At 55.4% G+C, this 19,114-nt stretch overlaps 1 long non-coding RNA gene across 1 annotated transcript; it reads left to right on the forward strand.

Annotated features, from left to right (window-relative positions):
* Positions 1-10,275: 10,275 nt before the first annotated feature.
* Positions 10,276-16,031, forward strand: LOC308342271. Its single transcript, XR_013966769.1, has 3 exons — positions 10,276-10,699; positions 13,617-13,763; positions 15,314-16,031. It is a non-coding gene; the product is annotated as an uncharacterized lncRNA (long non-coding RNA).
* Positions 16,032-19,114: the final 3,083 nt, after the last annotated feature.

Raw genomic sequence — 19,114 nt, forward strand, 5'->3', positions numbered from 1 at the left:
TGACGCCCACACATGCCCACAAGCCGGGGTTATCTCAGGGCAGCCGGAGCCAAGCTCAGAAGCCCGGTGCAGGGGGGCTAGCGTGAGGAGCCACTTCCTCAGCCCCTCCACGAAGGACTCTGGGCACCTGCCCTTGTGTCCCGTCCTAGCCATCCCGCAGGAAGCCCGCTTTGCCAGGGGTCCTTTCCTCCCAAGCAAACGTTATCCAGCTCAAATCCTTGTGCTTTTGCCTTGGCCCAAAAACGCGGTGAAGCTTCTGGATCAAGAGAAGCTTCCCAGGGGCCAGATCCTCTGCACCGCCCATGGCAGAGCGGTGTGACCTCTGGTGAGTCACTTCATTTTTCTGAGCCTCCACTTCTCGTCTGAGAAAACAGGGATGCTCGTGATGGCTTTCGGCATTTAGAATTGTTCTTAGAGGGGCTCCTGGGTGGCTCAGTTGGGTTAAGTGGCTGCCTTTGGTTCAGGTCACGATCTTGGGGTCCTGGGACCTGGACGAGCCCCAGACCGGGTCGGGCTCCCTGGTGAGCGGGGAGTTTGCTTCTCCCGCTCCCCATTTTCTGTCTCTCTCATTCTCAAATAAATAAAATATTTTTAAAATTGTCCTTAGAATTTCCCGAGGTAATGCATGGACGCCGTGTCTAACGGCAGCGACAGAGCGAAGCCCCAGAAAAGGTGAGTTCTTGAGCTGGCCTAGAACAGGGGCTCTGTGCTCTGCGGGACTGGACGTTTCTGCTCCAAACAGCATTTCCCCCAGCGGCCACAGCTGGGGGGGACATCTGAACACATTCGTGGACTGGAAACCCGTTCAGTGTGTCACGTTTATGAAAGTGGAACAGAATAGAAATGGTCAGATGGTATTACACTTCGGGAGAGGGAATACCACTTTCTGCGGCTTTCGCCCCGTTTATAGGTACACGTGAGTGTGCATCAAGTCAAGACGTAAAATGCATTTCTTACCGCAGGCCCCCGGTCTGCGCAACGAGACAGTGGCCGCCTGGGGCACCGTCACGGCGATGGGGGGCGAGGGCGTACAGACCATGCAAGAAGCAGGCCAAGGTCAGAACTGATTCCTGCACAGTCCGACTTCTGAGGACACCGCCTCAGAGGAGCCCAGATTGCTGCCCAGGGGCAGGTGCCTGAAAAAGAGGAGACAGAGGTCCTCACAGCCCCGGCTCTCAGGCCGTGCCCTCCAGAGAAAGAGTCAGAGGTGGACAGATCGTGCTGTGCTCCATCTGTGCTCCATCTCTGGTCACAACCGGACTGAACGGTCCGGAAAGACCCAGAGAGCTCAGAGGTGGCCCAGGTGAACCGGACCCTTATGGGGCCAGGGTTGAATTGCTAGAGATAGAATTTCTGGGTCCAAGTACATGGGGCTCCACACAGAAGTTGAATGGCCTGTTCTGTAAAACACAAGCACTCCAGACCCAGAACACCTGGGTTCCAATCCCAGCCCAAACCCCTACCCGCTGGGCAATGCTGGGGGGATCCCTCCGGCCCTCCTCCCCCGGGGCTAGAGGAGGGCCTTGCCCCTGGCACCAAGTCAGCTTTCCAGAAACAGCAGTTGGCTTTTAATCATACCTTCTAATGCTCTTCCTAGTCCAGGGTGTGGGGGTATCGGGGGAAGGGAGGTGATGGGAGGCAGCAGGGTCTGGGGTCACGAGGCTGGATCCAAACTCCTGCCTCCATACACTGGGGGTGACCCAGGCTTTGCAACACTGACTCCTTCAGCCCACGTGCCTGCTACAGTCGGGGCCCTGGGATACAGCGCAGTCCAAGCCAAAGATATGCCCTCCCGGGGCTTATACTCCTCCAAGAGAAACTATGAAGAATAAAAATAAGATACAGTGTCATAAAGTAGTAAGTGCTGCAAAGACACAGGAGGTGGGGAGGAGGGGAGAGATGGCTGAGGGGCGGTGGGGGTCTACAAAAACACCTGACCAGTCCTCAAATCGGTCAAGGTCATCAGAGACAAGAAAAATTAGAGCAACCATCACAGCCAAGAGGAGCCCAAGGAGAACATGACAAGTGAATGCTGCGCAGTGCCCTGGCTGGGCTCCCGGAACAGGGAGAGGACAGTAGGTGAAAACTAAGGTAGTCCGGATTCACTTAATAATAACGTATCGATGCTGGTTCGCCACTTGTGACAAAATGTACTGTTAGCAGTTAAGAGGTTAGCAATAGTAGAGTGTGGGGTGTGTGCGAACTCTCTATCCTCTTTGCAACTTCCCTATAAATCTGAAACTGTTCTAAAATTAAACCTTTATTTAAAGAAAAAATAATAGGGCACCGGAGTGGCTCAGTCGGTGAAGCGTCTGCTTTCGGGCTCAGGTCATGATCCAGGGTCCTGGGATTGGTGTCAGGGCTCCCTGCTCAGCGGGCAGTCTGCTTCTCCCTCTGCCTCTGTCCCTCCCTCACCTCCCCACCCCCCTCCCCCTTACCTCCCCCCCCCACTCAAGTGGGAACTCTCTCTCTCTCTCTCTCAAATAAATAAATAAATAAATATTCTTTTAAAAAGTAAAGAAAAAAACAATAGAGTGGGGAGGTGTGGGAGGAGGAGAGGGCCAAGTAATTCTTGGGCTAGAAGCAGGGTCTTCCCTTACAAGCCTGGAATACTATGTTTTAGAGTGAAGGGGGGTGGGGGGGGCAGAAACGCGGAAGGGGGGCTGCAGAAAGTAAGAAGGCGTGGCCTTGTTCCCCCCCTTGGAGTCTGACGGAGGGGGGAGTGTACTTTTGAGCCTTTTCTGGGGGCCCTGAGACCTAGCCCTGCCCCCACATCCTCCTCCTGCCTGTCCCCTGCCTGTCCCCTCCTGGGGCTTATTACTCCAGCTTCAGAGAACCTGTAAGACTAACAGATCTTTCAGTGAAAGCGGTTTGGGGACAGTCACTGCTTTGCAAACAGAGAGCAGAAGAGGGAGTGCTGGCAGGAGCTGGAGTTCGCTCCAGTCCTGTGTCCCACCACACTACCACCTGCTCCAAAAACCTCCTTCTATCTAGATAAGTACCTCTCTAGATGGATATCTATCTTTTTTTTTTTTTAAGATTTTATTTATTTCTTTGACACAGAGAGAGAGATCACAAGTAGGCAGAGCAGCACAGAGAGAGCGAGGGGGAAGCAGGCTCCCTGCCTAGCAGAGAGCCCGATGGGAGGCTCGATCCCAGGACCCTGGGATCATGACCTGAGCTGAAGGCAGAGGCTTAATCCACTGGGCCACCCAGGCGCCCCTGGATATCTATCTTTAAAGGCATCGACTCTGAGGAGCACCCCTACGCCAAACCCCAAAAACCTCAATGAGAAGGCATATGTCTGGTGACTTTTTCCCCCAGACAGGAAAAAGAGAACAAAAGAGCATGAATGCTGAAGAAAGCCATTTTCTACCTGGATGGGGCTGGCCGGTGACCTCCAAAAAGGTATGTCCCAGTCCTAAGCCCTGGCACCTTTGGAAATAGGGTCTTTGTAGATATAATTAAGTTAAGGATTTTGAGATGAGGTCATCCTAGATCATCTGGGCAGGCCCTAGTGCTCGCTTCGGCAGCACATATATTAAAATACCTGGGCAGGCCCTAAAGCCAAGGGCAAGTGTCCCTATGAGAGAAAGACAAAGGGGAAAGTCGAGACAGAGGTGAAGGCCATGTGTGGTGGGAGGCAGAGTTTGGAGAGATGTAGCCACGAACCAGGGAACTTCAGGGGCCCCCAGAAGCTGGAAGAGGCAAGGAAGGGCTCTCCCTAGAGCCTCTGGAGGGGGTGGCCCTGCTGACACCTTGATTCTGAACTTCTGGCCTCCTGAACTGTGAGAGAAGACATTTCTGGTGTTTGAAGTTTTGTTTTTTAAACTCTATTTATTTATCTATTTGTAAAGATTTTTATTTATTTATTTGACAGACAGAGATCACAAGCAGGCAGAGAGGCTAGGCAGAGAGAGAAGGAGGGGAAGCAGGCTTAACCCACTGAGCCACCCAGGCACCCCTAAGTCTACTTATTTTTACTTATTTAATTATTTTTAGTGATCTCTCTACCCAACGTAGGACTTGAACTCACGACCCTGGGAATAAGGGCACGCACTCTTCCGGCTGAGCCAGCCAGGTGCCCCAAATTTCTGTTTTCATTTTATTTTATTTTTTTAATATTTTTTTTTAAGATTTTATTTATTTGACAGAGATCACAAGTAGACAGAGAGGCAGGCAGAGAGAGGGGGGAGAAGCAGGCTCCCCGCTGAGCAGAGAGCCCGATGCGGGGCTCGATCCCAGGACCCTGAGACCATGACCCGAGCCAAAGGCAGAGGCCTAACCCACTGAGCCACCCAGGCGCCCCTCTGTTTTTATTTTATTTTATTTTATTTTTTAAGAATTTATTTATTTACTTGACAGACAGAGATCACAGGTAGGCAGAGAGGCAGGCAGAGAGAGAGGAAGGGAAGCAGGCTCCCCGCTGAGCAGAGAGCCCAATTCGGGGCTTGATCCCAGGACCCTGAGACCATGACCCGAGCCAAAGGCAGAGGCTTAACCCACTGAGCCACCCAGGCGCCCCTCTGTTTTTATTTTAAACCAAGGGTTTGTGGTGCTTTGTTACAGCATATAAGCAACCAGTAAATGGGGGCTCGTGGAAAGCGTCCAGGCTACACAGTGAGTGAAAAAAGTAGAACTATAGTGAGCCGTCCACGCAGGCCGTTTTCATGCATTACTCTATTTCCTCCCCTTGGAACCCTGTATGGCGCCTGCTGTTCTTATCCTCATCTTGCAAACAAAGAAACTAAGGCAATGCTGCAGGTAACTCGCCAAGGTCACCCAGATGGCAGGTGGGAATCCCTTAGGTGGCAGGCTTCCTAGGACTCTGAAGTCAGGTGACGGGAAGGGTGGGGGTCCACTAAACCAGCCATTGCAGGAAGGTGGGCCATGAACCCAAAGTGGGAAGAAAATGTGTCATCTCAACACTGTAGAGGGGTTGCCTTCTCCCTGTGTCCGGAACTCTCCAGAGGAAAGCATGGGGCATCCACTTAAAGGAATAGCGCGCAGCCGTTGAAAGTGGTGATCCTGGGGCGCCTGGGTGGCTCAGTCGATTATGCGTCCGACTCTTGGTTTCGGCTCCTGTCATGATTTCATGGGTCGTGGGATGGAGCCCCACGTCAGGCTCCTCGCTCAGCGGGGAGTCTGCTCATAGATTCTCGCCCCCTGCCCCTCCCCGGATTCATACGCACGCTCTCGCTCTCAAATACACAAATTAATTTAAAAAAGAAAAAAGAAAAGAAAAGACGGTGGCGATCTTGAAGACCCGCAGCATCACGGGAGATGATGACATCATCCAGGGGATCCCGTTCCATGCAGAACCGCCTCCTGCCTCCTCCCGGATCGCCACCGTGGAAGCGTCACACACGCACACGTAGGTAGTCGGCGGTGACCGGACAGTGAAAGCCTCCGGAGAGGAGGTGACAGACGTTTTTCTCCTTGCCATTTTTCCTTTCTGCTCACATTTTGCCGAAAGTAATAAAACTGCCGAAAAATGTAAACTTCGTTTCCCTTCCGCAAGTTGGAGCTAATAATCCCTCCTACTGCCTGTTCACACCGGTACCGGGGATGAGCCGTTGTTCCGTTCGGCCCGGGCTCCAGTCAGACTGAGGGACCACACACCTGCCTTGTCTCTCAGGAGCAGGGATGACAAGCCTGGAGAAGGACTCCTTTGGGAACACAGGTGGCGTCCGGGAAGTCCAACAGTGGATAGCAGGACCTCGGCCAATGGGCGTTCCAACGTCAGGAGGGGTTAGATGGCGAGAGCACGGTGCTCCTGGGGGACGTACCCAGCTCCTTTCTCTAGAACACTCCCCCATGCGCCCACGTGGGGATACCTGTGGACTCCAGTCAGATATACTTGGCTTGAAGCACGCCCAGGTTGACTGCCCCAGCAGTGGCCCCCCAGGTTGGCCACCCAGTGGTTTTCTCAGGAAGGCAGAATTAGAACCAAGAGCGTCGTGATTCTTGAGGTCCCTGGAGCTTGGGTGCCACACACAAAAGCTGGGGAGCCGTTGGCCACGTGCACCTCTCGCGGGACTCAGGAGATCAGAGAAGCTGTCGTGCAGAGACCGAGATTGAGAGAAAGCCAGCAAGCAGGTGCACAGAGAGGAAGAGAGGATCACAGGTGAGAGTGACGATTTGGGGTAACTTTTCAGTTCCCTGGCCTTGCCTCTCTTTGAGGGTCCCAGCATTCTTGCCCTTGGGTTCCTCTGAAAGTTCCCGACGCCCTTACTCCTGTATTCTGTTTAAAATCGATAACAGTTTCCTAGGACTGCAGTAACAAATGACCCCAATCCTGATGGCTTAAAACAATGGTAATTTATTCTCTCGCAGTTCTAGAAGCCAGAAGTCTGAAATGGAGCTGTTGGCCAGGTTGGTTCCTTCTGGAGGCTCTTGGGAGAATCTGTTCCAGGCCTCTCTCTCACTTTCCCGATCTGCCTGCAATTCTTGGCATTCATTGGCTCACAGAAGCACCCTTCTGATCTCTGCCTCCAACTTTACTGGCGTTCTCCCTGTGTGCCTGTGTCTGTCCAAATTTCCCTCTTCTTATAGAGATACCCTAATGCAGGAGTTAAGATGACCTCATCTTAATAAGCTACATTTGCAAAGACCCTATTTCCGATGAAAGTCCCATTTTGAGGTTCCACGTGAGAATGAATCTTGGGGGCATAATATTCAACCCAGGACAAACTCTCTCAGGTTGGTCTCTGTTTTTTAGAAACAACAAAAACAACATTCAGAATTAATATAGTGATCGGTATCAGAAGTGCAGCATTGAAAGAAACAGCTTTTCAAGGGAAGTATTGAAACTGGGTGACCTGGGGCAGAGGGAGGGGTGATGAGGGTTCCCTGTCCACGGATGGAACGCCAGCAGCTCTCGAACGACTTTCAGGGGTCTCATGGGACTCAGAACATGGTAACAGAGGGTCCAGCATATTAGTACATGATTTACTTCTAGCAGCCTTCAGAAGGTGCTAGAAGAGGAGCTTTTGTTCAGTTCTGCACAAGACTAGGGGCAAGGGCTGCCTGGGTGGCTCAGTGGGTTAAAGCCTCTGCCTTCGGCTCAGGTCATGATCCCAGGGTCCTGGGATTGAGCCCCGCGTCGGGCTCTCTGCTCGGCAGGGAGCCTGCTTCCTCCTCCCTCTCTCTCTGCCTGCCTCTCTGCCTACTTGTGATTTCTGTCTGTCAAATAAATAAATAAAATCGTAAAAAAAAAAAAAAAAAAGACTAGGGGCAAGCAGGGCACATATTTAGCGATGTGAAGGGAAATCCCTTCTTTCCTAGAGCCAGTGACAGGCAAGCGTCAGATAATCGTGCCGTTCCTACACGTCCTCAGTCCCATTCTTTGCCACACCCCGTGTCTAACACTAAGGCTAGTGCACAAAACCGAAAACTCCGTGAGCTTAGCGTTGGACTAGGGATATCTGGGAAGAGCCACAGGAGTGAGTAACCCTTAACCTCTGGTCCTTTAGCCCCTCATTGTCACGAGCCGTGAAGGCAAGCAGGGGTGGTATTCCAAGAGAAATTAGAGAAAAAGCCTTCTTTCCACCTGAGTTAGATGATGATTACCTCTTCCCCTTTAGGCTAAAAGAAGAAACCAGCCGCCATGCTTTGCGGCTGAGACCCCCCTAGCCCTGAGGGATGGCCCTCCCTCAGGCCAAATGCTCAATAAGACAGGGTTTCGTGGCCATGGTTATTAGTAAGTGATCGGACCCAAAATAAAACTGGCAACCAGTTAAGTCCGCTTCTATGGGGACTGGATCTCCAGGAAACCCTAAAACCTGGCACGTTGGGGCTTGTGATGTCTTACCCTGGGGTGATTCCTAAGCCCAAGTCCCAGCCCCCGTATAAAGAAGGCTACCAGGGCAGCTGTGTCCCCCCTAGAGAAAGGTCCCCCAAGAACCTCGCAAGGGCAGGCCTGAAAGATCCCGAGAGAAAGGATCTCTTCCCAGGGGTCAGAACCCGGGACGGCCCTGTTTGCCACAGAGAAGGGAACCAGTAGAGGAAACCCCATGTGGGATCTTGTTCCTTGATTTTTTTTTTCGTTTTTTTGTTTGTTTGTTTGTTTTAAGAGTTATTTGACAGACAGAGATCACAAGTAGGCAGAAAGGCAGGCAGAGAGAGTTGGGGGGAAGCAGGCTCCCCGCTGAGCAGAGAGCCCGATGCGGGGACTCGATCCCAGGACTCTGGGATCGTGACCTGAGCCGAGGGCAGAGGCTTTAACCCACTGAGCCACCCAGGCGCCCCTCCTTGAGGTTTGATTCACTTTGCTTGGCGAGAAGACCGCGTGCTCCGAACGGTGCTTCCCTTTCCGGCTCTATAGACCGAGCTTGGAAGGCGCGGGGAAGCTGACGGCGTGGTCTGTAGATGGAGGGGCCCCGGGGAGCCCGCTTAGAGAACATTCCGGAGGAACAGCTGGGAGTGGGTGTCCGCTGGAGATGGCGGCTCTGCGGATGGAGTCCTGGAGGCCACAGTGGAGGAGACGTGGATACGTGGGTTGCCTCACATTCGGCAGGAGGAGAGATGCCTGCGTGGACTTCGTGGTATGAAGATGAAGCAACAGCAGCTGGGATAGAGCTATCTGGGGAAAGTCAAAGGAAGGAGGCACGTGTGTTAGGGGGTGGGGGAGGGGTGAGATAAAACAGAATGGCCCAGAGTGGATGCTGCTGGCTTTAGGCTGCTAGGCTGTCCCTCTGGCCCCCTTCCTCACACAGAAACGACAGAAATGCCGCACATCCGCTTGACCCCTGGTCATAACTGATTCCCGCTTCCCGGGGCTTGGGACCTGGACCTAGTTCCCTCTGGGTGAAGGGCTCCAGGCCATATCACCTTGGCAGGTATGATGCCGGGGGGGCGAATGGGGGACGGGCAAGCAGTGCTGAGAAATCATCCGAGAGCTCTGGGTCCGGGGCTCCAAAGCCTGGCTGCATCCCCGAGTTCCGTGAGAACACCCCATACCTTTGCTAAGGGTCCCCTTTCCTGCTTCAGCTACCAGCGCCTGATTGATTTCTCCCCTTCCTTCCTTCTTTTTTTTTTTTTAAGATTTTTAATTTTTAAGTAATCTTTTCACCCAGTGCGGGGCTCGAACTCACAGCCCGAGATTTAAGAGTTGCACACTCCACTGACTGATCTGGCCAGGCGCCGCTACCAGGGACTGATTTCTGACCCTTGGAGCTACTTAAGTGGGCGGGACAACGACCGGCGCTGGGGTCTGGGGTCAGCTGTGGCTGGAGAACGTGCTTAAGACATCTAATAATCAGGGCGCCTGGGTGGCTCAGTGGGTTAAAGCTGCTGCCTTCGGCTCAGGTCATGATCCCAGCGTCCTGGGATCGAGCCCCGCATCGGGCTCTCTGCTCAGCAGGGAGCCTGCTTCCTCCCTTCTCTCTCTGCCTGCCTCTCTGCCTGCTTGTGATCTGAATGTCAAATAAATAAATAAAATCTTTAAAAAAAAAAAAAAAGACATCTAATAATCAAGGGGGCCAACCGGGCCAGCCCCCCTGGGGTTCCTCCCACCCCTTCCCCCACCTCACCCTTCGTGCTACACCGTGGGCCGGGCCTTGCAGCTCCAGACCACCCCAGGCTCTCTGACTCTGGGCCTTTGCTCATGCTGTTCCCTTCCCAAACTCTTCCTTTTATCCTCCCCCTCCTTATTTGCCCGGCCAGGCTGCGCAGATACCGCCCACTGCCCCCCCCCCCCCCCGTTGTCCTGCAGGGTCTTTCTTCCAGGCTGGATCTGCTCACGTGTGACAGCCTGAGTGCTCAGGGCTCCCGGGAGCAGGACCCCCGCGTGGATCCAGGCTGGCGTCCAGGCCCTGAGCTCTGTCCATGTCGGACACGCGGAGTGCTACAAGTGAGTGTGTAGGAATGTGGGACCAATGAATGAATGAGTGATCCTAGTCGTGGCTGGACATGCTTTGTCCAGTGGAAGGGGCCGGGGTCTGTAATCAGGGGAGAGCAAGGACAAAGGTCCTGGTCCTGCCAGTGTGGGAGCAGCACCTTCATTTCCTCCCAGCAGGAGCCCAGAACCCAGTGACCTGGGAGCCTCAGGGAGCCCAGCCTCCCCTCTCGGAGTCACCCCCCCCACCCCCCATTTCACTGGAGATGGGGCCTCAGCCTGGATCTGTCCCTCCCTAGGTCCCGCCCCCATGTCTAAGAAAAACCACCGCTTCAGAGAGAGGATGGGAAGGAGGCCCCCTCTGCCCCTCCCACCAGGCAGCCCCCCTGGCTTGCCTCCAAGCCTCCCAACCTCTTCAGCTGCATCTGTTCTGAGCCAGAGACCACAGGGGCCAGAGCTTGGCAGATGCCCCCCTGGGATCCTCTGGCCCCCAGGGTTCCTTCCCAGGCAGGCCTCCGCCTTCACCTCACCATCCCCCCCAGCCGCTGAGGAAAGAGCGGTGCTGCAAAATTCGTTGGGGAGAAAAACAGGAAGTGGAGCCCGAGAGCAAAGCCTGCAGTGGCTCTCCCCAGCCTCTCCCCAGCGAATGCGGCAGCCCCCTTCCACCCGCGGCCTTACAGGAAAGAGGCGAGGGGACAGCCCCAGCCCGAGTTGTTGGGGCACGGTGGGGGGGGGGTGCGGGTGGGAGAGTCCGGTCGAGACCCCTGGGGCTGTATTCTCAGGGGCTGTTTCCAGGCCCAGCATTGCATCTGCGACCTGCATTTTACATCTTCTCCCACCTGCTCACAGCAGCTCCTCAAGGTGAGTCCACCCCCCTGGTTTACAGATGAGCAAATAGACTCAGAGAAGTTGAGTGACTTGGCCAAGGCCACACAGCCTTTCCCACGGCTGGGTCATGGCTCCTTGATTCTTTCTCAGACTTTGATTTCTATTTGTGGTGTGTTTTTGTTCTGGGCCTGTGAGTGGGCAGGGGTGGGGGGAAGGACGGCAGGGGGGAGCACTGTTTCTGGCTCCTTCAGCTCAGCACATCTAAACTGGTGGTAAGAAAAGGCTTCTGAGGGCTCATCCCCTGAGACTCAGTTTCCTGCGACGTGTGAGCGGGAAGGCCCAAGGGCCCTGGTCCCTTTGTCAGGGAGGGGGTGGGCGTGCCCTGGAGGGGAAGTCAGTCAGCCAACTGACCGGCATGGGGGGCGGGCATCGACCCCCGGTAAAATCAGGGACCGGTAACCGCAGCTGGCTGACGGCCCAGAGGACTCAGATCTTCAGGTGAGTCCAGAACCCTCTTTCCCTTTTGGGCCTGGGACTCGGGGTAGCCCCCATCCTGTAGTTTCGGGCCTGAGCGGCAGCATGATAATGACAATCCAAGAGGAGGGGAGGCCCACTCCAGGTCTGCAGACAGGGGTGGGGTGATGAGGTGGGGCGAGAACCCTCCGAAGATCACCCCACCCAGGCCTGCACGTGGACCCTAGCTCTCCCAGCCCCGGGACGCGACGCCCAGTTCACCCAGCTCACCCACGCCAGGACAAACCACAGCAGGCAGACCGGGGCGTCTGGGGACCCCCCCACCCAGGGTTCCACCCCAAGCCTTGCCTGGCCCTCAATTCCACAGCTCTGAGTCCTCGAGGCGGAAGACGGCCCTTCCAGCCCTCGTTTCTCGCAGGCCTTGACCGGAGGGCCTCGCCCCGAGCTTCACCCACCTCCTTCCTGACCATTGCCTCTTTACCCCCAGCTACCTCTGGACACCCTCTCACGTTCCACAGAACGCTCAAGTGGACTTTCCCAGGCCCACCAAGCCTGGTCACCCCCCCCAGAGAAGGCACTGCTCCCCACCCCCGCTCCCCCCAGTCTCTGAGGCTGAAACCACAGTGTGTCATGCTGTGGCCTTCACTCACCAGCCACGACAGAGGTGCCTTTCCCAGAAGCCTGGGGCTGTCAGACCACAGCAGAAGTCAGGTGTGGACAGGCCAGGAGGCATGGTCTGCCTCACGGGTCCCTCTGCTCCTCTCTGAGTTGGGGGCGGGCTCTGCCCCACCCGCTGCCTCTGAGGCCCACGGGCTGGGAAACAAGAGAGGCTCTGGGCCTTGGGCATTGGAGGCGTCTCTGCCTCCTTCCGCCATCTTTGGATAGCAGCTCCCCCTCAGGCCTGAGCTGCACCCCAGGGCCATCGGGATGCAGCTTTCCTTTGTAGAGAACACCCAGCCTCTGTCCCCAGCCACTCCACATTAAAGGGAGCCATTAAAATGAGGTGTTATGGGACACCTGGCTGGCTCAGTTGGTGGAGCCCGTGACTCCTGATCTCAGTCAGAGTCGTGAGTTCAAGCCCCACACTGGGTGTGGAGCCTACCTAAAATAGATTAGTTCAAATAAATAAAAAAATAAAGTGATCTGTTATATGTAAATACGTAAATGATCTGTTATATGGTTAGAACAATGCCGGACCCTTAATCAGAGCTCCGTACATGTGTATTATCATCACCATCTAATTTAATCTTTTTAAAAAAGATTTTATTTATTTATTTGATAGATCACAAGTAGGCAGAGAGGCAGGCAGAGAGAGAGAGGGAAGCAGGCTCCCCATTGAGCAGAGAGCCCCAGGACCCTGAGATCATGACCTGAGCTGAAGGCAGAGGCTTAACCCACTGAGCCACCCAGGCGCCCCATCACCATCGAATTTAATCTTTACGACACTCCTGTGAGCTCAGGATAATGCGCCCATTTTGCAGGTGGTGGAAGTGAAGACACGTGCTCACGTTTAGGCAGTATAAAGTGGCTGAACAGGTACTTAAAGCAAAGTCTGTTGGAGGCTGGGTCTGCAGGCCGGGTTTGGATGCACACCGACCGCCCCCTACCCCGCACCGCCCACACACCGGCCCTGCACTGCCCCCACCCCCGCAGGAGGACAGGACCGGGTGCAAGGCGGCTCCCGACCGAGAGGCGGCAGAGGTGGAGTCCGGGGCGGGGCCTCCCGGCCAGCCCGCCCCTGTTCTCGCCTGGGGCGCCGACCTCGCGGCCTCCTGGTTGGGCTCCAGGGAGGCACGGGCGCCACCTGGTGGCCGCGGGGCGTCAGCGCCACCACTGTCCCAGCCGCGCTCGGCCGCGCTCCGCACGCGCTCCCGGCCGCGCGTTCGGCTCAGGTGTGCCGGGCGGGACTCCGCCAAGCCAACGGCCTGTGCGCACGGAGTCCCCTTTCCTTCTTGCCCAGCTTCCTCCGGGGCTGGGGGCGAGCGCGGGAACCCTCGCGTGCCTGCGCTCGGGCTGCTGCTGGTGTGCTGGACGGCGGCGGCAAGCCCATTTTGCTGAAAACGTGTGTTTCTCCATGCTTCCTCTTCCTTCTCAGCTCCCGCGCGCAAGAGGCAGATGATTCCAGAGCCGCCGGTCGCCGGGCTTGGGGCCAGGCTGCGCGGGCCCAGCCCCCACCCCTCTCGCCAGCCCCATCACTCCTCGCGGTTCCGGGGGGCTTCGGGCAGCTGAGTCCCCCCTCGCCACAGGGCTTCCCTCCCAGCTCTCCAAGCGCCTCCCCTGCAGCCCGGTGCCCTCCCAGCCGGGGCGTCCGGCAGTCCCCTCCAACCGAATGGGACCCCAGCCCAGCTTCCCGCCCAGCCTAACCCGGTCCTCGACTTCCTTCCTGCCTCAGTGAAAGTGGTCCCGTTTCGCCCCGTGGCCAAAGCAGAAACCCGCCTCACGGTTCGCTTCTCCCTCCTCCCTGCCGCCGCTGCAGGTGTCGCCAAACCTCGTGGTCTGCGCCACCATCAAGGGGCGGGGCTCTGAGTTTCACTCACCCATTCAACACGTGTCAAAGGCCACCAGACACGGTCCTGCGACCCGAGGATACTGTGACAAACGTCCCTGCCTCGAGAACATTCAGGTGGGGGCCGGGGCAGATGGTTCAGAGATAAGAAACAAACACATTTATAATACCTTGCAAGGTGGGTGGTACTACGGAGAGCAAAGCAGGGTAGGGGGTCAGCAGACCAGGTGTCCTCCTCACCCTGCTTGGGCTCCACATCCCACCCCACCCCCCACCCCAGGCAGGCAGCTGCTGTCCTCACCCCACATGTTCCCTTTCTGACTCTCTGGGTTACTGACCCCGGGCAAGGATTCCCCTTCTTTTCTCATTCCCTCAGGCTCTGATACCTCCTCACCAGGCCTGGGGTCCGACACCCTCACCCGGCCACCCAGGGGAGCTGCTGGCGGGTCCCTTTCTTCCCTCCGCCCCCTGCCCTGTGCCCTTTGGACTGAATTGTAAAGGAGGAAAGGGAAGGAAGGGGAGGAGGCAGAGAGGGTAATGGTCCCTCAAATGGATATTTTGAAAATTTCAAACCCTCCTAAAAGCAGAAAGAGTAGCTCAGTGAATGCCATGCACCCTAAAGAAAGGTGTCTTCCGATAACGGAGGAACGGTCTGGTGGGAACTAGGTGGGGGTGGGGGTAGGGGTAGGAGGGGGGGGCGATCGGGTGCCCGTGGAGGGGCCAGCCCTGGAGAGCTGTGTGGACAGTCCAGCCAGAGGCAGGAGGGCAGGGGCAGGGAAGCTTGTCCACAGGCGGGTAGCTATAACCCGCGGGTCTGTGTACCTCTCCCTGGGTTTTGCGGGTTTTGTTCTGTGCAGTGGGAAGCAAGCTTATTGGCTGACAGAGGAGAGGGGAGGAGATGCTGAGAATGAGGACGGGAAGTGAGGGTGTTGGAAAGTCTCCCCAGGAGCCCCCCAGCACGCCCCCAGGAGTGGCGTTGCGGGGCTGCAGAAGGCCCCTCAGGGTTTGGTGACCACGCAGCCAAAGCGAGACCCAAACGCGTGCCTGCTTTTCTCCCAATGTTGGGCTTTGGCCCCAGTGGGTCTGCCCCTGCCCCTCCGTCTTCTTTTCCTGCCCCCTGGGCTGCTGCCCCGTCCTCACCCATGGAACAGCTGCTCGTTCCGAACACTTAGCCCAGTTACCTGTCCCCTAGCGACAGGGGCCCACGTCCCAGGCTCCCCATCTTTGGGGTTGGGGCCGAGTGGAGTGAGTTGGGTAAGCTGGAGGCCTCCTCCCTGCACCCCCCCTCCCGGAGAGGCACAGGGACAAATGGTCTAGCCAAGTCCCGCCTGGAGGGCTTCCAAGATCCTGGCACAACCAGGCTGGTTCCTCGCCTCCCCCTGCCCGGGGCTTCTCTGGCTGAAGCTGGTCTGAGCTGGATTCTCCCACTTTGTCACCTGGCACATTACAGCCGAGGCTTCTGACCCCAGGGTCTTCTCTCACCTGTCTGTCCTCCTGTGCTCTTCCCCTCCCGTCCTCAGTCACGCTCCCTAAGTAACAAGCGCTGGTTTGTTGCCCATGAAACAGACAAGGCTCCTTTACACTATGGACTCCTTCCAGATCACAACAGCTTCTAAGAGGCAGGAAGCAATTCCCAAATTTTTGTTTTTGTTTCTCCTTTTTTCCAGGAGGAAACAGAGTCTTGGCAGAGTAATTAATTTTTCCAAGGTGCGTGGACCCATAGCTCACTGGTGGAGGTAGGATTCCACCCAGTTCCGTCCTTTCCGAGCCCTCCTTCTTCCCACGGAGCAGCTGGATTGTCCCTGAACTCCTCCTCTCATGCTCTGGATGTGCACACATAAATTAGCGAAGCTGGAGTGCTTGTACACACGGAGACTGTCTGGAAGTTTACCGGAGATCCTTGTGACTTTCACGTGCCACGGTCCTGATTCCCGAGGGTAGCCACTGTAGCTGTTCGGTGGGAGTCCCTTACTGCCAGCACCGGCTAGGTAATCGTGGGGCCTGGTGCAAAACGAAAGGTGGGCCCCAGGTTCAAAAATAATGAAGATTTTCAAGATGGCACAGCAGACCAGTAGTGGAGCGTGGGGCCCTTCTGAGCGTGGGGGGCTGTGTCGTGGCTTGGACCTCACGCCGCTAAGGCTAGCTCTGCTCCCCGGTTTGCTTCTTCAGTGCACTCCCCGAATATGTTCAGGTCTTTAACTGTATACAAAAAGCCAGCCTCGGGGCGCCTGGGTGGCTCAGTGGATTAAAGCCTCTGCCTTCAGCTTGGGTCATGGTCTCAGGGTCCTGGGATCGAACCCCACATCGGGCTCTCTGCTCATCGGGGAGCCTGCTTCCTCCTCTCTCTCTGCCTGCCTCTCTGCCTACTTGTGATCTCTGTCTGTCAAATAAATAAATAAAATGTTAAAAAAAAAAAAAAAGCCAGCCTCCTCACATGCCATTCTGCATGCGGCATCTGCTTTTTTATTTATGAAGAATGACACGCAGTGCTGAGGACCAGGCACTTGGCCTGCCTGTCTCCTTTTCAGTGCGATGAGGTAGGGATCACGGGTTAAGGACCAAATGTCCTTTTCCCCCTTACACAGCTGAGGGAACGGAGGCACAAGAGGAAGAGCAGGTCGTCCAGGGCTGCGGTGTGAAGGGCGGACAGCAGGAGGTTTGCTCTGGGGTCTGCCTCGCTGACCTACCTCTACCTGGTTTTTCAGTTTCTCGATCTCATGACCAAGCTGCCTTTCTGGGAAGAGGGTGTTTCCACGTGGGGGGTTGGGAGCTTGTGGTCTGAGCCGAGTCCCAGCCAGTGGGAATGTCCAGTCCTCGGGAGAAGGAGTGGGCAGCGCCAGGGGATCGTTTCACCGGGAACGTGCAGGCGGAGGATAAGAGCGTGGACCGAGCAGGTGTGCGCAGTCAGGCAGGTGCGGGGAGTGGGGGGTTGGGGGAGGGAGGAGCCCTCAGCCGGGGGCTGGCTCTGGGCTGGGGCCAGTGCCGGTGGCCTGACAAGGTCACAGGAGCTCTGGGCCTCATCTCTGAAGCCGGTGAGAGGGAAAACCAGCTCAAGTGCAGGGACGGCTGCGTCCATACGGACACCGGGCAGGTCCGGGTTAGACCCCTGCAGCCGCGGTAACAAGGAACCACAGTCGTGGCTTGAAACCACACACGTGCCCCATGCGACAGTCCCTCAGGTCAGATGTGTCACAGATGTGTCTCATTGGGCTCAGCGCAGTCCAGGAGTCGGGGCCGCATTCCTTCTGGAGGACACGGGAGAATCCGCTCCTGGCCCTTGTCAGCTGTTCAGACAGGCCCACGCCGTGGCTTGTGACCTTTCCGCATCTTCACGGCCAGCAGCGAAGCACCTCCGTCCTCTCCAGTCCAGCGGCTCCAGGAATTAGGGTGCAGACATCCTCGGGGGCCACGCATTATTCTGCCTGCCACCACGTCCCTTTAATTAAGTTGGGGGCCACGCATCTGAGACAATGAGAGTTTTAAAAAACTTTTTCTTTAAAAAAAAAAAAATAAGCCTTTAGGGTTGTAATTCATGTAGTGCAAACTGCAACCATCCGAGTGTCCTGTTGGCTGAGTTTGTTTTTGTTTTTTTATTTTTTATTTATTTATTTTTTTAAAAGATTTTATTCATTTATTTGATAGACAGAGATCACAAGTAGGCAGAGAGGCAGGCAGAGAGAGAGAGGGGAAGCAGGCTCCCCGCTGAGGAGAGAGCCCGATGCGGGGCTCGATCCCAGGACCCTGGGATCATGACCTGAGCCGAAGGCACAGGCTTTAACCCACTGAGCCACCCAGGCGCCCCTGTTTTTGTTTTTTTAAAGATTTTATTTATTTATTTGACAGACAGAGATCACAAGTAGGCAGAGAGGCAGGCGGCTGGTCGGGGGGAAGCAGGCTCCCCGCTGAGCAGAGAGCCCGATGTGGGGCTCGATCCCAGGACCCTGGGATCATGACCTGAGCTGAAGGCAGAGGCGTTAACCCACTGAGCCACCCAGGTGCCCCTTGGCTGAGTTTTCACAAATGTATTCACCCTTGAAACAGTGTCTCTGTCAGGATGGGGACCGGTCCCACCACTCCTCAAGATCCCTTGGGCCCCTTTGAATCTATCCTTCCCTCTGCCCCAGTCCCAGGTAACTACCGATCTGTTACGTATCTATTTCTAGTTACAAAACCCAATATTCATTGAGAGCCAAGGAAACCAGTTGGCACAGAGGCCCAGTTTCAGTTCATCAAACTTCAGCTGAGGATGGGAAGGAGAGGGGTGGGCAGTCAGCCCCGAAGTCACCCGCCCAGGAGCAGCCAACTCTGGGAGAGAGGGGCTGTCCCACCTCAGGGCCCACCGGGAGTTGGGGAGAATGCGGGGGTGGGGTGGGGGCGGGGGTGGGGGGCATGGCCCAGGTCCGCGTTGCAGGAGGCGGCAAGAGAAGAGAGCAGTGCCCTCAGGTGTGGGCCAGGAGCAGCAAGTGACGGAGAGGGTGGTCCCCTCTCAGGGATTGGCTGGGGGCAGGGAGCTGAGTTCAGGCCACAGCTCTGGGTGGGGTTTGTTTTGTTGTTGTTAATTACTATAAATTCGTTTACGTTTTCTAGAATTTTACAGAAGTGGTGCCATAGTCCTCCTTTGTGTCTAGCTTCTTTGGCTTAACATAGTGGCTTGGAGACCCGCCCGGGCTCCTGGCCCTTGTTTCTGGCAGTGTTCCGTTCTGCGGGTATCTCGAAATTTTGCTTATCCATCCACCCAGTGATGGACATTTAAGCTGCTCTCAGTTTTTGACATTGTGAATAAAGCTGCTATAAATTTCATGTGTGGGGTCTGTGCCAGGAGTGGGGGTGCTGGGTCACGTGGTAACTCGGTGCGTAGCGTATCATGAGGTCTCCTCCAAACCCTTGCCCACATGCCTCCATCGTTTCTGGCTGTCCCCGGGGGGTGGGAGGTGAGGTCTCACGTACTTTTGATTTCCATTTCTCTAATGACTACATGATGAGTGACTGCTAGTGGGCACGGGGTTTCCTTTTGGGGTGATGAAAATGTTCTGGAATTAGACAGTGATGATGCGTATACAGTGGCGATCAGTTAGGAACCAAGTGGAAGAGGGAAGACATTTGTCAAGGGAAGTGCCTGAGAAAAATATTGAAGTGACTGTCCCATTAAGCAATGATATTATAAAATGACCAGTTCCCCACATTCTGTCATTTAAAAAAAAATAACCTTTTTGGTTTAGAATAGTTTGAGATTTACAGAGAAGCTAGAACAGAGTTTCTGTGCACCCCACATCTGCTTTCGCTGATTGCTCGCATCTCATATTGTTGCTGTGGGTCCTCTGTCGAAATGAATGAACCCATAACACTATTAGCGAAACTCCATAACACGGTTCTGTTTTTACGTGGATAATATTTTAGGAACCGCATACCATTTGCATGTATCCTAGTGATTTGGGGTGGAGGGAAGTAACAGTTTAACAAAATCTGTT

The sequence above is a fragment of the Martes martes genome (assembly GCF_963455335.1).
Source record: "Martes martes genome assembly, chromosome: 4".
In the NCBI taxonomy this organism is placed as follows: Eukaryota; Metazoa; Chordata; class Mammalia; order Carnivora; family Mustelidae; genus Martes; species Martes martes.